This window comes from Nannospalax galili, unplaced genomic scaffold (assembly GCF_000622305.1).
Source record: "Nannospalax galili isolate Female #2095 unplaced genomic scaffold, S.galili_v1.0 scaffold1778, whole genome shotgun sequence".
Taxonomy (NCBI): domain Eukaryota; kingdom Metazoa; phylum Chordata; class Mammalia; order Rodentia; family Spalacidae; genus Nannospalax; species Nannospalax galili.
The window spans coordinates 101,910-110,748 of record NW_008340648.1 but is presented as its reverse complement, the minus strand read 5'-3'; the positions used below and the strand labels follow the sequence as shown (position 1 = coordinate 110,748).

The following is an 8,839-nucleotide window of genomic DNA, read 5'->3' as shown; positions in this document are numbered from 1 at the left end:
AGATATTATTTCTTTTGTAATAGTTGCTTAAAATCTTTTTAATTACAATCAGATAATAGGTTTTCTGTAATATGTAATAAATGGGGGCACTTATTATTATTCCCAGAACTCCAGAGGCAGGGGCAGGTATGGACCGTTGTAAGAACAAGGATAGTCTAGTCTACATAGCAAGTTTTGGGCCACCTGAGCCTACAGGAAGACCCTGTCTCAAAAACCAAAAAGAAATAAAAAAAAGAAGCAAATGCTACTAATATTTCTAGAAAAAATGTACCTGATGGCCACAACAATTTCAAATTGGTTGACATACTTAAAACTTTCCCCAGAACTACCAAACTGCACAGTGATTAAGACAGAATGAAAATTCTTTAAATAAGCATACGTCAGTGTAACAAAGCAGAAAGCCCAGAAACAGACTCAGACCTCATTTCCATGTGGTTTGCTTTATCTGGAGTCTGAACTGTACCATATTCTGAGACGGGGCTGTTTCCTCTGGTTCTCTCCCCTTTCCCCGTCACCTACATTTCTACTGATAAATCCTCAAACATTTATTTTTGTTTTGATGTCTACTTTCAAAGACCTAAATTAATACAGTCTATGATAATGAAATTCTTGTTAAATAGTTCTCCTATGTATGTGTATGCATGTATACATATATGCACTATATATAATATATATTATATACAATGTATGATATATGCATGTGGACACAGATGAAAAAATATAGAAATTGATACTTGTTAATAAATGTAAATTCCACATCAGACCCATTTCTGTTGCATTGTGACAGCACAGGATAAAACTGTGCTAATATTAATAATATCAACTGTCTGATTCTTTTGCTTAGTTATTAAGTGACATTTCTATTTTGTGTAAGATGATTTCTGAATTTCTGATGAATAATTCAATTAAAGTTTTCACATATTCATCATCGTGTCTTTGCTCTAGATCTCTGTGTCTGCAACTTGCAGTCCAAGTGTTTGCAAGCACCTGATCAGTGGTTCAGATCACTGATGTTGGTATGTACATCTACCTGGAGCATTTCTTCCACATCAGATTGATGACAAAGTGTCTGTATTTTCATTCATTGGGAAGATGTGACCTCTCCATATGTCCTGCACCAACATACCAATCCAATTTGTCCAGGAATCAAAGTTGGACTATTCATTCTCCTTAAGCTACTACGAAGAGAGCCAGAGGCCACCAGAAGGTCTGTGTTACATTAGTCTTCTTGGACCTGCTTGGCTGGCTTTGAGTCCAGCTGTCCCTTTTTCAGCTTATGATAGAGTGGGAATCTCTTACCTTATACATGATGAACAGAAAGCACCATAACAGGAATTCCAAAAGTATCCTTGAGGCTAAGCATTCTACCTCTACTGAGGATGAGTAAAAGACAAATCTGTTTATTTTAAAATATGCATAATTTCCAGCAGTTCTGGAATGGCCTCATTCCTACATTTTGATTTCCTACTTGGCCTTGCAATAAACTCCAGAATTACATCTTTTCCCACTTTTGACTCTTCTATCACCCCATCTTCTTATAGAATGCATGGTCCAGCTAAAACAATTGTATCACAGCATGGACACAGGCACCACTCAGAATTAAAGACTTTATTGTTTTACATGTTGGAACAACTGTAGGCCTGAAATTATACCTATATTAATAATTCATTGCTACATAGAGGCATATCAGATGTTTTGCTTCACTATTGTTGGAAGAAGGTCAAGATGCATGATTTTTCCCAATATTTTGAAAAGCTATACTAAGGACTCAGTGTAATGGCAAGATATAGTCTCTAGAGTTTATCTGATCTTGTGAAATGCATTGTGAAAATTTACGGCCAATATATTCTCATTATTTTCTATTTACCATACTAGCAACAACCGTTACAGGTCCCTCTGATGTCTATTATAAATAGATACAAAATTCTCAACAAAATGTTTGTCAACTGAGTTCAGGAATACATTAAGATCATACATCACAAGCAAGTAGGTTTTGTGCTATAGACTCAAGGTCGATTCTAAATCTAAATATCCATCAACATAATCGATAATGAAAATGTGGCTTATGTATACAATGGAACTGTAATGAGCTCTGAAGAAAATGGAAACTACGAAAATTCCAGGAAAGTGAATGGAAATGATTTGCATTAAATGAAGCAACCCAGTCTCAGAAAATAAAAGTTGCATATTCAAAGGTAAACATTTAATGTTGTAGGTATGTAAAATAAGGAAGCGTGAGAAAGAGCAGAATGAGGAGCTAGGAGAAAACCAGGACAGGGAACAGGAGGAGTTAGAGTGGGAAGATGAAATTGGAAAGGAGACTAATGGAAGGGAGGCCCAAAAGAGAAAGGGAAGATGGGGGACGGGGAAGAACAGGGAGACAGAAGCAAGGAAAAGGATTTTGTGGGAGAAAAGCAGTAAAAAAGTCTAATTTTTTGTAATCAGTACTTAAATTTTAAAATTATAGAAAATTAGTAACAAAATGTCAAAGTAAAATAAAAGCATATCAGGTTTGAAATAAATAAATATGTAGAAGACATGTTTGCATTTTGATCAAAGTACTAGTCTCAATAGCTAAGATATGTAATCAACCTATGTCTAACAATAAATAATAAAATAAATAAATAAATGTGGTATGTATGTAGAATGGAACATTATTCAGGCTTAAGAGCACGAAGTTGTCTCATTGCTATAAGATGGCTGAACATGATGGATATTTTGTCAAGATAACTAATCTAAAAACACATGATTTCTCTTATATGGTACCTAGAAATGCCACATTCACGGAAATAGAGAATACACTGGTGGTTCCAGGAGAAGGTGCAGTCCAAATTTGACCAAAGTGAGATAAATGAGGAGGCACTGGCAGGTGTTAAGCACTGCTATAGCGCAGCTAAGACCTGCTAAGGTCACTGTTAGTGTTAATGGAAGACTAAGTTTATATTTCAAGTACTTCTTCTGATGTTCATCTTCCTATAAATAAAAGACATTGGAAATGAAGTATTCTGACCCCAAATTAGCAGCTCTTAGACTCTTCCCTCCCATCTAAAGTCCTAAGCAAAATGATAGTCTGCATCCAACAAGACTAGCTGATATCAGTCATCATCAGCACTGGGAGCCTGTTCCTACATAAAACTGATTCTTCCTCCTCAGCATCCATGATTGCCTGCAGCTCTTCATCTAGAGGTTGGACCCTGTGAAAATTCCAACAACTCAGGCATGTCAGCTGGTGTTATTATGCAGGTCTTGTTAATCTACCATAGTGTGAAGATTTCAAGAGTGCAGTATCCTTATCATGTGTAGAATGCATTATCTAGCAGAAGGATTCCTGTTCTGGTCTCCTAAAATCTTTCTGTTCCCTCTTCTGTGATATTCTCTGAGCCCTAGGAGTAGGGGTTACATTGTAGCATATTAGTTAGAGCTGGACACCCCACCATCACATAGTCTCTGAATTTTGACCAGCTGTAGATCTCTGTAGTAGTCTACAACTGTTGTGAAAGGAAGCTACATGGATGAGGGGTGAGAACTCTTTAGTGTCTGTGAATATAAGTATTTAGAATACAGTAGGGAATTATAATGGTTTAGGAAAGTGACTCTAGGGTCTTTGTCCTTCCAACCATATGCACTTAGCTAAGTTGACATTACCATGCATGGGTTATTTCTAATTGAGTGGACCTTAAGTCTTATTAGGCAGCTATTGATTAACCCCAGGATAAAACTGCCACTATTGCACCAATAAAGATATTTTATTGGACTAGCCATTGTTCCTGCTCATAGGCTTTAGAGCTGGTTAGGACCATTGATTGGTTTTCTGCCTTGGCCGCTTTCATAGCATCTTCACATACTGTGAAAACCAGTCTTCAGCAAGGATGCTTCTAGGTCAGTTCCAACTCAATTACTTCAAGTTCTTTGCTATAGGTATGTGGTGTCTTCAGAAATAGAATCTTAACTTCAAGTCCTAGGACACACTCCAAGGCAATGGCAAGAGTCTAATCAATTTTGAGAGTCTGTTGCACTACCCCTCAAAACAACTCAAAAGGAGGTTTTCCCCTGCCTGGCACTGTGAATTCTGTTATATGCTCTTCAGCTATACACATATACTCACATATAAAATATAGGTGTATTTTAAGTAGTCTTATGAAGTAATACATTTCCCTATAATTATTCAGAAGAAATTAATATTTTTCTCTCTTCGTGTGTTTCCTGTATTTTACCTTCATTTTCCCCATTTAAAGTATCAGCCCATTTTCCTATTTCCCCACTGATAGCACCTGTGTCCTACTGTCCCTTTTCTGGGGTTCTATCTTCTCCCTTCCTTCCACACCCCTTTCCTGCTCTCCTGGCTCTTGCTATTAAGTAATGATATATACCCTCGTCTAGAAATTCAGAGCCAGGATACAAAAATGACAGGGTATAAGCGTTTCTGAGTCTGGGTTACCTCACTTAGTATAATCATTTCCAATTCCAGCCGTTTACCTGAAAATTTAGTAATTTCTTTTTATTTTATAGCTGAATAGTACTTCACTGTTTACATGAAGCCCATGTTCATTATACATCTATTAGTTGAGGAAGAGTAGGTATTTTCTACTTCCTAACTATTGTGAAGAGAGTTGCAATCAACATGGCTTAGGGAGTATCTCTGTAGCCGGATATCAAGTCCTTTGGGTCTGTACCAAGGAGTGTTATAGTTAGGTCAAATGGGAGATCTACTTTTAGGTTTTAAATTCTCTCCACACTGATTTCCATAGTTCGTATTCCAGTTTGCAATCCCATCAACAGTGAGCGAGGGCTTCTCTCTCCACATATCCTCACCAGCATTTGTTGTCAGTTATTTTCTTGATCTTAGTCATTCTGATAGGTATAAGATTAAATTTTAAGTAGTTTAAATGTTCATTTTCCTAGTTGTTAATGATGGTAGACACTTTTTAGGATATTTATTATCCATTTTTATTTCTTCTTTTGAGAGCTTTCTGTTCAAGTTTTTAGCCCATTTATCAGCTGCATCATTTGATTTTTGAGTTCTTTGCTTTAGTATATTCTAGATGGTAATCATCTATCAGATGTATGGTGGACACAACTCTCTCCCATTCTGTGGGCTTCTTTTTCACTCAGTTGATCATTTCTGTTGTTGGAAAACAATCTTTTAGTTTAAATGAGGTCCAATTTGTCAATTATTATCCTTAACTTCTGATCAAATGGCATTGTATTAAAAAGGCCTTTATGGCCCCTATATCTTACAGAGTATCGCTTTTTTCTTTAGTAGTTTCAACATTTCAGGTTTCTCATTGAGATCTTTGATACATTTGGAATTGTTTTGTGCAGGGTAACAGTTATAGGTCCAATTTTATTCTTCTACAGTTCTATTAGCAACAGTGAAGATATTTTTCCTCCATTGTGTATTTTTGACATTTCCATCAAATATCAGGTGTCTGTAGTTATATATGAACAAGTGTGAGTCTATTTTGTTCTAATGATCTATACACTTGTTTTAGTGCCCTCAGTACTGTACTGCTTTTATTGCTATAACTCTGTAGTATAGTTTGAAATATGGTATCAAACTATCCCCAGCATTGCTACTTTTGCTCAGAATTGCTTTGACTATCTGGAGTCTATGTATGCCCATTTGAATTTTAGGATTTTTTTTTGTTGTTGTTATTTTGGTGAATAATGTCATGGAGATATTGATTGGGATTGAATTAAATTTGTAAATTATATTTGATAGACCATTCAGTTTCACACTATTAAGTCTATCAATCCTTGAACATGGGTGATCTTTCCATCTTCTAGTGACTTCTTCAATCTCTTTTTTCAAAGATTTAAAATTTTCAATTGTAGAGATCTTTCACAAACTTGATTAGGTTTATTTCTAGCTATTTTCTTTTTGAGACAGGCTCTGCCTATAGCTCCAGCTGATCTGGAACTCACTATGTACACATCTTAGTTTGTTTCTTCATTGCTGTAACAAAATACTCTGACCACTACCAACTTGGAGAGGAAAGAGTTTATTTGACTTGTATCTCCTGGGTCACAATTCATCAGGGATCCCAAGGTAGGAATTTAAGTCAGGAACCTGGAGGCAGGAGCTGGAGCACAGGCCATGAAGGAATGCTGCTTACTGACTTGCTCCCCTGGCCCCTGCTCAGCTTGCTTTCTTTTGCAACACAGGCCCACCTGGCCAGGGGTGGCACTTCCCATAGTGTGCTGGGCCCTCCCACATCACTCAACAATCAAGATGTCCCATAGATATGGTTACAGGCCAGTCCTTTGCAAGCAAGTCCCCAATTGAGGCTCCCTCAACCCAGTTGTGACAAGTCAACACTAAAGCCATCTAGCAAAGCACTCTAGTCTGACTCTCTATCACAGAGATTCACTTGCCTCTGCTTCCCAAGTGCAGGTATTTAATGCATGCACCAACATACCCCTATCTTTATAATTTTATTGTGAATGGGAGTTGTGTCCCAAACAGCATGTTTCCTCCAAGGGGCAGGGGCTGCTGAGGAGAACTGACTGCGGAGAGCTAGCGGTAGAGCGAGCGGCTTTCTGCACCATCTTGGACAGGAATTGGGAAGGCAGACAGCCCTCGAGAAGAATGGCCTGGCATTTACCGACCTGGGGCGAGACTGCAGGCCCACAAGGCATGGGTGAAAGCTAGTGGTGACTATGGGCGCGATCTGGGGTGGTGGGCTCAAGACCTGGAATGGCAGGCTCTGAGCCACTGTGCAGAGCCGGGAACCAACTGTTCATTTCTTTGTGAGTCTCTCCCTCACGCAGGGTATAAATTATAATAAATTCATTAAAGATATGTTATATGATTTGTCTGTATATGATTTTTCTGTATCTTAACAGATACAGAAAAATGTGAGTTTTGTCATTAAATCAATTTGTATCATTTATTAAATTTAATGACATATATTGAATCATCTCTGCATATTTAGAATAAAGCCAAGATTATAAGATTGGATATTTTTCAGATATGCCTATATTCAGTTTGCAAGTATTTTTTTTAATTTTCAGCTTTTGCAATTTTCATATAATATACTTTGATGGCATTTATAGCCCCTCTCCTACTTGCAGGCCCCCAACTGCCCCTGTTTAATGCATATGTGAATATACATATGCAAATACTTCCTCTAGGGACTAATTTGTATCCTCAAGGCTCAGGGATCATTGTAGAAAAGAAGACGGAAAGATTGTAAGACCTAGCATGGGTGGGTGACCATAAAGAAATAAGAGTCTTTCAGACAGACAGTCAGTTACTCCTATGATCTCACAGCAATGGAAACAGCATGCCCAAATCCTATGCAAGCACAAAGAAGATAAAACCCCAGCACAGGCATGGGGGTGTGGGAAAGAAATGTCAACCCAACCCAAGGAATTTTTAACAGGTTGCAAGTATTTTATTAAGGAGTTTTGGAGTTGTCTCCTTCTACTCAGTCATGTTGAGCCAGCACCTGGGCCCCGGCAAAGACAGGGAACTCTGGCCTGCATAAAGAGGTGTACACAGGACCTGAGCATCCCGCAAACTGAGGAGATACACTTCTGGTGGGAGTCGGTGGAAAGCATAGGGGGTGTAATCCGGATTTTCCTCTGAAAAGCTGGAGTTGATCCAGGGCTAGTGTGAGTGATGCAGAGCAAACTAGGTGAAAGGAGCGGAGCCACCACCATACTGAGCTCGGAGAATAGTGAGCGAAAAAGCCTGGGGGTGGGAGACAGATGACGACTGCATTTCATATCTGGAAAAGGAAATGCCTACAAGAATTCATGTCTTTATGTCAGTCCCTCCCAAATGTCATACAAACTATGCAAAAATCCAAATAGAATGTCTTATGTCAGTTTGTCAATCCATGTGAGCACCGGGAGACCCTGAGTGGGGGTGGTTCTCCCAGCAAAAAGGGAAAACTTTAGAGAAATGGGGGTAAAGCACCACCTGCTACTCATAAAGCTAAATCAGAAGAAAACATTAAGGAAGAAAAAATAGGTAAGAAGAGAGAGAAAAACATAAAGACAGACGAACTTCAGGTGAGAAAAGTGATCTATAAATTGACAGTGAATGTGTAATAATTAAACCGGACACCGAGGCCCCTCAGGAAATAGGAGATGAAAATGTAGAGGTAACCGAGGAGATGATGGACACAGCAAATGAAAAGAAAGAGGCCACCATTGAAATCCTAAAGACAGTGAGCTGCAGATGCCACTGACTCGTTCACAGACCCCATCATACTAAATCCTTGCTTGGTCATTCTGTACTGCAAGAGAGCCAGTGTCTTCATCAAATTACAGAAGCCAAATGCTGCTATTTGAGACTGTGAGTCATTGAAATAAATCCTGATTCAGCTCAGGCTTACAAGTGGCCCAGGAAAGCACACAGACTTCTGGGCCATTGAGAAGAAGCATCCCATGATCTTGCCCTTGCCCTTGCCCTTGCTGAACATCAGAGAAAGTACCAGTGAGACACGAGGAGCAAGAGATCAAGGAGATAATTGAGAGGATCAAGAAGGCCAAAGGAGCATGAGAGAACCCAGAGTAAGGAAGAAAGGGCCACAGACAATCAGGGGCTCAGTTTGGCTCTTTCTCGGGTGTTTTTCCTGGGGAGAATGTCCGGCAATTTTCCTAAAGGAATGCCTGGGATGGGAGGGAGCATGTCTGGAATGGCAGAAATGCCTAGACTCAGTGAAATTATCAGTGATCTCGTCCATAGTTTCTTGCAGCCATGCCTGATCCAGAAGTGATGGCGGGCTTCCAGGATGTGGCCCTGGCAAATATGTCAGAATGTCAGAGCAACCCAAAAGTTATGAATCTCATCATTAAATTGTCAGCCAAATATGGAGGTCAAGCCTAA

At 38.9% G+C, this 8,839-nt stretch overlaps 1 pseudogene; it reads left to right on the top strand.

Annotated features, from left to right (window-relative positions):
- Positions 1–7,624: 7,624 nt before the first annotated feature.
- On the top strand, positions 7,625–8,839 carry LOC103736253 (annotated as a pseudogene).